Source organism: Aethalodelphis obliquidens, unplaced genomic scaffold (assembly GCF_003676395.1).
Source record: "Aethalodelphis obliquidens isolate GAN/ISIS:26980383/991018 unplaced genomic scaffold, ASM367639v1 scaffold28, whole genome shotgun sequence".
Taxonomy (NCBI): domain Eukaryota; kingdom Metazoa; phylum Chordata; class Mammalia; order Artiodactyla; family Delphinidae; genus Aethalodelphis; species Aethalodelphis obliquidens.
The window spans coordinates 16,023,770-16,032,815 of NW_020837972.1; the positions used below are offsets into that span (position 1 = coordinate 16,023,770).

Genomic DNA, 9,046 nt, shown 5'->3' on the forward strand with positions numbered 1-9,046 from the left:
GTGGGGTGGGGAAACTGGGGTTCAAACCCAGCTCTCCCTGCTTTTACCACTCTTCCTGGCAAACATTATCCTCAGGAGGAAGATAGTAACAGCCAGCATTTATTTAGCCCTATGTGCCTTACAAATAAGTGGTTTCATATAATCCTCATAATATCTCTACAAGGTAGATATATACTATTAACAAACCCATTTTACAGATGAGCAACCTGATGCTTAGAGCAAGCAACTGAGCTAAAGTTACAGAGCTGGTAAATGGTGAAAGAGCAGGGCCTTAGAGAGCCTGGGAAAGTTAAAGGAACATTGGGTATGAGGCATTTCGAGTGAGAGGGGAGCTCCTGTTTCATGTGTCTCTTCTAATAGCTGGTTGCACCTCAAGGACAGGAACCTTACCTTGTTTATCCTTTTCCCAGCCCTGAACACAATGCCTGGAACACGGGGAACGTTTGCTGCAAGAACTAGTGGTACTTGTTAAGTTTGGCCAAGTGAGAGTCTCCAGTGTGGTGAGGATTAAGTGAGACATATTTGTCTAGGGATTTCCAAGTCTAAAATGTCACAGTGCTGGGCTTCAGAAAAGGATCCATTGGCAGTGGGAATCCCTGCAGGAGGCTTTAAAGGTGACCAGGACCTTGACAATGGGCAGGCCCAAGGAGAGGGTTCCAGCTCCCTTGCAGAATTTGATTCAGACCAAAATGACAATGAGGGGGGCTCAGGCACATAGTCCCCACTGGTTCCTTCCACAGGGACGTCTCAAGGACATCTCCAAACCTTGGGAGATAAAACACAGTATGGGAGATGAAGGTGAAGGTGGGAAGAGTGCCATCTGGGCAGCTCAGAAAGACAGGAGAGAGAGGGAAGTGGGGCGCTTAGTGCTTTAATTAACAGGGACCTAAGACTCTTCTAGAAATAGGTTTGAAAGGATAAAGGGCAGAAAGTTGGTCTCTTCTGGAGAGGACTAATAGTCTCCATGAAGGGACCTCAGGCTTCAGTGAGAGTCTCTCATTGATAGATAAATACATCATTGCTTTATGGTCCACTACAGCTTTAGATGAAGCATTCCTGCTTCTCTTCCTTCTATAACCTGTGAGGAAGGCTACCAAAGGGCAGAGAACAGAAACAGCCACCGAGTTCCTGGGCCAAGTCCAGGGCTTCCTGGCCTGTATTCAGAGCCTCAGCTTTTCTCCCCCTCTTGCAATAGTTCTTGGTGTCTTTATGTGAGCTGCTTATTAACCAGAGGATATCAGGGCACTGGGAGGGGAGAGCTGGTGCTGGTTGCCAGTGAGTGTAATTCAGAAGCACAGAATAGGGCAAAGCTGATGTGTGTGGTCTGGGTGACAGAGGATGGAACCAGACTCTGGTCACCACGCTGGAGCATCAGCTTGGAGGGCCCTGTGACCTGTGGGGGCAGCCGGGAGAGCCAGGGGTTCACTACCAACAGTGCCTATCCATAGAAGAGTTCCACTTGCCAGGATGAAGGATAATGAATGGCTCTGAAGCAGCTGGATCTACGCTACCCTCCCACAGCAACAAGTGGAGGGAGTTCTTTCAATGCTGTAGGAACTCCTCTACCACCCCCTTTTCCAAAGACACTACTTTTCAATTAAATATGAAAATCCTGGGCATCCTCTCCCGTCTCTTCTGGTAAGCTGCAGCTGACGGTCCTAGTCTACATAAGTACTTCTGATGGGCTTCATCAGCCAGCTGACCTCTTGGGGTCAAACCAAGGAAGCAGAGCCTGCCCTGGGCCCTGAGATGGTTCTTGATACTAGAGCACAGAACGGCTTCCTGCTGTGTCTAAGAAATACGGCTTAGCCAGGCTTCAGCTGGGCTGCAGTGTTAAATGTCTTAGGTTTCAAGTTGGTACCAGCTGCACTGAAGGGAAATGGTTGGGGAAATTCTCCCATTTGGCTTCTTTCCACATGGAGGATGGCTAAAGGAAGAGAGAGCTTAGAGCTGCTGTGCTGGTGCTGATGCCTTAAAAATAATGATATAAACACAGCCACAGAGGTTGGCCTGTGGAGTCCCTGATGGGGACCAGAGAAGAAATGTTGTCCTGACTTACCCTTCAACCCATGCTCTGCAAACAGAAGTGACCCAGCCCTCATCTATCACCTCTGAAGCTAAACAACTTCCCCAGATGGCCCCATGGAGCATAAATCAAGAGGGCCCTAGCTTCCAAGAAACCTGTACACAATTGCAGCCCTCAGAAATACTTGTTCTCAGATTCTTTCTTCCTCTATGTTCAGAATACGGTGCTAGCAAGTCATAATCCCAGATGAATATAGCAGATCATCTTAAGCATGTCACTCAGTTTCTCTGAGCCTGGATCCTCACCTTTAAACGGGGATCATGTCACGTCTGCCTCATGGGTTTGAGGTGGAAATTAAATGAGATAATTCAAGGAGAGTGCTTAGTTCAGTGCCTTGATGAATGTTAGCTTCTATATCACCATTATTTCATTAGCTGAAGCCCACTCTTAGGTACAAAGACAGAAAACGAACAAACAAATAACAGCGATTCTAATTGTAATCCCAAACACGAAGGGCTGTGGGCTACAGCCTCAATGATTTCATAACACACAAAGCTTCTGTCTCCTGCTTACTCTCATGCCAAATCTGTGCCAGATCTGGTTATACGTGGTAACCTCAGTGGCCTCCAAGTTGTTTAAATTCTCACAGAGAATCCCAATGGATACTCAGACCTGCTGAAGCCGAGACAAATTCAAACATGCTGGGCTGGCAGTGAAATGTAGGATAAGAAATCATCACAAAGAAAGTCTGTTCACATTCTAAAAGTGCCTGAAGAACCATGGTTTGTACAGAGAGCCCTCCTCTCAGATGGGCAGCTCACAGATTCTTTCCTCTCGTACTTATTCCACAATACCACATCACACCCCTAACAAACATGTTTTGCTCCCAACTGAACAGGTAAAGACATGACGGCATTTCTGTTTTAAAGCTATTGAATGCCAAAGCCTTTGCTTCTGCTCACGTGTCCTAACCTTCCCTGCCTGGGAATTGGATCTGGGGTAATGGGTGACCCAGCAGGCACAAAGATGACAGATTCCTGCATCATGTAGCAACGCCGGGACAACCTGGGGCATCTGGCCTGGCTGGCAGGCGGGCAGGCTGGGAGGGGCAGCTGTAAGTACACCGACCTTTGTCCCCATTTGCTCTTGGAGAGGGCGGGCCCTGCCAATGCTGCTCTCTTCTTTCTCTCCGTGTCTGCCTGGGACTCCTGCTAATCAAAATGTTCTCCAGGACCTGAGAAAGCCTGACCCTGGTGGGTGGCAAGCAGAGACCTCTTCTGGCAGCCAAAGGGCGCTCTGAACCTCTGTCCAGACATGGCAGGCACGGGGCTCCTAGGCACATGTATGTTCCTGTTCCCGAAAGAAATCTCTTCCCTTCTGGCTTTTTTCCAACTAGAAGGCTTATCATTAACTAGCCATCTACTCCTTTAGAAAACTGTCGACTCTGGGCACTCCTTCTACTAACGGATAACCACTAACGGATCCAAGGGAATATATTAAAGGACAGTGCCCCTGAATTTGAGCTCAGCAGGGCTGCTTTTCTCTTTGCAGGGCTTATCCTTTGGGGAGGGAAACGCTCCTGCGTCTGCCTTCCTCACTGCCAGTTAAGTGGTTGTTCTGAGGAAACTGCGTGTCCTTTCTTCCAGCAAGGTTCTCCAGACCTCTGGCTCCCCAGGCTGGACACAAGGAGGGGGATGGATGCACATGTCTAGTGGGGAGGTAGGGGTACTCTCTGGCTCTTTCATGGTAAATCCTCCTGCTTTTTTCCCTTTCTTTCTTAGTTTCCCTGAATGATGCTGCTGGGGCTTAAGGCAGGTTGAGCCAGAAAACCAATTTTTCTTGAGAAAAGGCTGAGAGTTTTCTCTTTTAAGTAAGAAGTTAGGCCCTGGTTGCCTATTCCCTTCACCTTATGGAGGGCACTACGCCTGCCAGTTCCCTTCCATCTGGCAGGGGAGGCCACAGTCAGAGAGAAGCATCCTTCTCTTTCACAAATAAACAAATCCAATCCATGTGCTAGAGGACTTAGGGTATATTAATAGACAGATATTTTGTTTTCCTATTCTGGTGCTTATCCCCTTCCACTAGTATGAAAGATAAGAGAACACAAAATGTTCTCCACCAGCCACCCTTCTCCCCTCCCCCAGGGAGAAGCAAGCCAGGGGGCATAAGCTATTCTGTTTAAAGCCATCGCTGATGTAGGAACTCTGAGAAAACAGACTTAAAGGTTTATATTCGGTCTCTCTTGGCTACGGTTGCTGTTCAGCAAAGAAACTATATTGTTTAAACCCTCCAGGCAAACGGGTTGCAAGGCAACCTGCAAACAATAGAAAATACCCCAAACTAAAAATACAGGCTTTAAAGGATAGGAAGCATGGTGGTGTCTTGGGGAAATAATTCCAAAATTGGGGTGAAGGAGAAAGGTGTCAGTTAGGTTGCTTTTATGTCCCATCAGCCCATCTGCCTGCTTTCACCCTTAACTGAGTTTCTTATAATCCAGGCATACTGGATTTTTATTCCTGGACTCTTAGTTCTTTCCACGGTCATCAACACCTTTATGGGGGAAGGGGCTCAAAAAGGCTATAATATCAGGCTGCCTCCTGTCCTAAGAAAAGCTACAAAGATTCTTATCAATGTACTTCCCCACTAGCTTCCAGCCCTGACAATGACTGCAACTCCTATGCCTGAGAAGTCCTTAGAAGCCCAAGAAAGAAGAGGGCTGGGGCCCAGCTTAATCACAAGGGTCCTGTGCCAGGAAGGCAGAGGGTCAGAGTTAGAGAGGAATGTGACGATGGAAAGAAAGCTTAGAGTGATGCGCCTGGAAGACAGTCGAAGGACCACAAGCCAAGGAACGCAGGTGGCCTCCAGAAGCCGGAAAAGACAAGCAGCTGCATTCTCCCCAAGAGTCTCCAGGAGGAACATACCCTTGCCGACACCTTGATTTTGGCCTCATGAGACTTCTGACCTCCAGAAAGGTAAGAGAATACATTTGCGTTGTTTTAAGTTTGTAGTAATTTGTTACAGCAACAATAGGAGACTAATACAGCAACTGAGAACCCAAGGATCTTTTACAAGGACAAGAAACCTTCTGTTAGTTCTTGGGTCCTCCATACTCTAGTACTGCAGGCAGATGACTGGGAAACCATGGTGTTCCCTTCCTGATGTACTTTACCACACATGACCAGACCATCGGAGGGCACTGAATCAGGTGGGCTGATTCACTATTATATCTCATGGCTTCCTTTAAACAAACAATCAAATAAACACAAATCAGTAAAAAGGCTGCTCTTTTATTTTTACCCACCGACAGGGCAGACCGATCAATCTATTATCCAATAGGCAGACTTGAGTGGCTGGGACATGGTTTTCTCCCATAACTTGTGGCCCCACCCCAACCAGTGTCACTCAGAGGGATCAGACCAGAAAGGGAAACTGGAAGAAAGAAAAATAAACCACTTCTATCTCCCTACTCCAGGTAGCCGGCCAGAAACTATAAGAGAATCTCTTGGACCTGTTTGGAAGGAAACACTTAAGAGATTTCAAGGCTCTCTCTTCTTTTGTGAGCAGGTTTGCTTTTTTCCAGACTATTCTCTGATTAAATGTCTTCTAAGGGCTTGCATAGAGAGCCTAGGAAACCCTATCTCAATAAAAAAAGAGAAAAGCACAGGATTCCCCTAGTTCCTTGCCTCCTAGAAGCATAAGCACTGGAAGACCATAATTTACTCTGTCTCATGACATTTCTAGGAGATAAGAACCATGGGTCCGGTCCCCATTTTATAATTTGGAACCCTGAGTATTACAGAGAGAGCAGCAACATGGACACAGTCACCCAGCAAGTTAAAACAATTTGCCCAGGGCTTCCCTGGTGGCGCAGTGGTTAAGAGTCCGCCTGCCGATACAGGGGACATGGGTTCGTGCCCCGGTCTGGGGAGATCCCACATGCCGCAGAGCGGCTGGGCCCGTGAGCCATGGCCACTGAGCCTGCACGTCCGGAGCCTGTGCTCCGCAACGGGAGAGGCCACAACAGTGAGAGGCCTGCGTACCGCAAAAAAAAAAACCCAAAAACAACCAAAACGATTTGCCCAAACCAGAACATAGCTCCCCCGACACCTAGACTGGCACTGTCCTCGTGTTCTCATGCTTAGTCTCAGGCCCTGGTGAACCAGGTCAGTAGGGCATAGCCTCTGGGTAGGTGGTCTCAGTGGAATGCAGAGATATGAAACCATTAAGCCTGTCATCACAAGGCAAGCTACTGATGCCCCAGGGGAAAGATTTTTCCAGACCAGAATAGAGCTCTGAATTGTTCTGTATGTCTGGTGTGTGTGTGTGCACGTGTGTGAGAATTTGGAAGGTAGTCAGGGGTGTGAAACAACGGCCAGGTCAAGGTATCTGCACTCTACCTTACCTTTTTTTTTAAAGACGTACTTTTTTAAAGATTTATTTATTATTTATTTTTGGCGGCGTTAGGTCTTAGTTGTGGAATCTTTGTTGAGGCATGTGGGATCTTTCGTCGCGGCACGCAGGCTTCTCTCCAGTTGTGGCGTGCGGGTTTTCTCTTCTCTATTTGTGGTGTGTGGGCTCCAGTGCACGTGGGCTCTGTAGTTGTGGTGCGCGGGTTCTAGAGCACGTGGGCTCTGTAGTTTGCGGCAGGCAGGCTTTCTAGTTGAGGTGTGCAAACTCAGTAGTTGTGGCATGCGGGCTTAGTTGCCCCACGTCATGCGGGATCCTAGTTCCCCAACCAGGGATGGAACCCAGGTCCCCTGCATTGGAAGGAGGATTCTTTACTACTGGACCACCAGGGAAGTCCCTACCTTACCTCAGTAAACCCATGAAGAGCTTTCATTTTTCTTTTTCTACCATCAAAACAAATCTTTTTCTAGCTTCTTTCTCATTTATCCCTCCTCCTCTCTCTCCCTCTACCATTCTTCTGAGAGCCTGAAATCTGACTTTAGGAGCAAAACTAATAGATTCCCCAAACTCACTGCAAGGGGATCGTGCTGGCTTGTACTGAATAGCGGCTTTGGCTTCAGAGCCAGAACTACCAATGCCCACAGCTCGGCATGAAATGCTGACAAGTTCTGCACATTCTCCACCACTTCTACTGCCCTTCCACGCGCAGGGGGCTTTGCAGAGCCACCTTCATTTCCTGCCACCTACATTTTGTGTCTCTCAAAGACTGAAAGGGTGCCCCTCTCTTTTCTTTCAGGTATAAAGAAAGGAGAATGGAATGACTTGGTTTAACACTACACTATTTTCAAAGAGTAGCAGACTCCTAATGGGGTTGTCATGTAAAAGTGGACGTAAAAATTAAGCTGATGTTGCCAGGTGCCTTCCCTAAGGGCCCAGAGTGGGCCCACAATATGGATCCTGTGCCACGTGAGGCAGAGGGCAGAAAATGGCAGCTGACAAAGGCAAAGTCAATGACCCTCAGCGTCTGAGTGGAGGAAGGTGACAAAACAACACCATGGGGGGCCAAAGATGTCAAGACAAGATGAAAGGAAGGACTGGTGGAACATGGCACTTGGCAAGACTGGTAGTGCTTTTTATTTACTTATTTCATTTCATTTTATTTTTTTGGCCACACCACGTGGCTTGTGGGATCCTAGATCCCCAACCAGGGATCAAACCTGAGCCCTCGACAGTGAAAGTGTGGAGTCCTATGACTGGACCACCAGGGAATTCCCTGGCTAGTGATTTTTAAAATCTGAGCTTAGGGCTTCCCTGGTGGTGCAGTGGTTAAGAATTCGCCTGCCAATGCAGGCGACACGGGTTCGAGCCCTGGTCCAGGAAGAACCCACATGCCGCGGAGCAACTAAGCCCGTGCGCCACAGCTACTGAGCCTGCACTCTAGAGCCTGCGAACCACAACTACTGAGCCAGCGTGGTGCAACTACTGAAGCCCCACGTCTAGAGCCCGTGCTCCGCAACAGGAGAAGCCACCGCAATGAAAAGCCCGTGCACCGCAATGAAGAGTAGCCCCCACTTGCCACAACTGGAGGAAGCCCATGTGCAGCAACAAAGACCCAACACAGCCAAAAATAAATAAAATAAAATAAAATAAAAAAGAATCCGCCTGCCAAGGAAGGGGACATGGGTTCAAGCCCTGGTCTGGGAAGATCCCACGTGCCACACAGCAACTAAGCCTGCGAACCACAACTACTGAGCCTGTGCTCTGCAACAAGAGAAGCCACCACAATGAGAAGCCTGCGCACCGCAAAGAAGAGTAGCCCCCTCTTGCTGCAACTAGAGAAAGCCCGCGCACAACAACAAAGACCCAACACAGCCAAAAAAAAATAAGATAAATTAAAAAAAAATCTGAGCTTAAATTAACAGACGCAGTTTTGAGTTTGACTAACCCTCAACCTTGTATTAGTCCTAAACTAAAAATAATCGATGCCCCCAAATCTCCTTGCCTTATGCTAGAAATACGCACACACAGGGATGATAGGTAAAAAGAAGTGGGACAGGATGACTGGGACCCAGGGCTAAGGATCAGATGGGAACCAGAATCTCTTTATAAGGTTAACCCTGACAAGTCCAAAAGTAAACTGTCACAATTATGATCAACTGATTTGCAATAAGGGTGCTAAGACAATTCAATGCGGAAACAATAGTCTTTCAACAAATGGTGCTGGGACAAATGGATATCCACATGCAAAATAATGAAGTTGAATAGGAGAAAATATTTGTAAGTCATATGTCTGAGAAGGGACTTGTATTTAGAATAAAGAACTCCTACAACTCAACAATAAAAAGACAAATAACCCAATTAAAAAATGGACGAAGGATCTGAATAGACATTTTGTCAAAAAAGATACAAATGGCCAATAAATATATGAAAATTAGCCATCAGGGTAATGCTTACAAAACCACAATGAAATACTATTTCATACTTACTAAGTTGGCTATAATAAAGAAGATGGATGATAACAATATCCTTTTTTCCAGTATCCTTGGTGAGGATGTGTAGAAATTAGAACCTTCATACTTTGCTGGTAGGAATGTAAAATGGTACAGTGAAAAA

The 9,046-nt window shown here is 47.1% G+C and overlaps 1 long non-coding RNA gene across 1 annotated transcript; it reads left to right on the forward strand.

Moving 5' to 3' along the window:
* Positions 1-1,663: 1,663 nt before the first annotated feature.
* Positions 1,664-7,657, forward strand: LOC113629889 (uncharacterized). The gene is made up of 3 exons (XR_003436743.1): positions 1,664-3,140; positions 4,674-4,998; positions 7,230-7,657. It is a non-coding gene; the product is annotated as an uncharacterized LOC113629889 (long non-coding RNA).
* Positions 7,658-9,046: the final 1,389 nt, after the last annotated feature.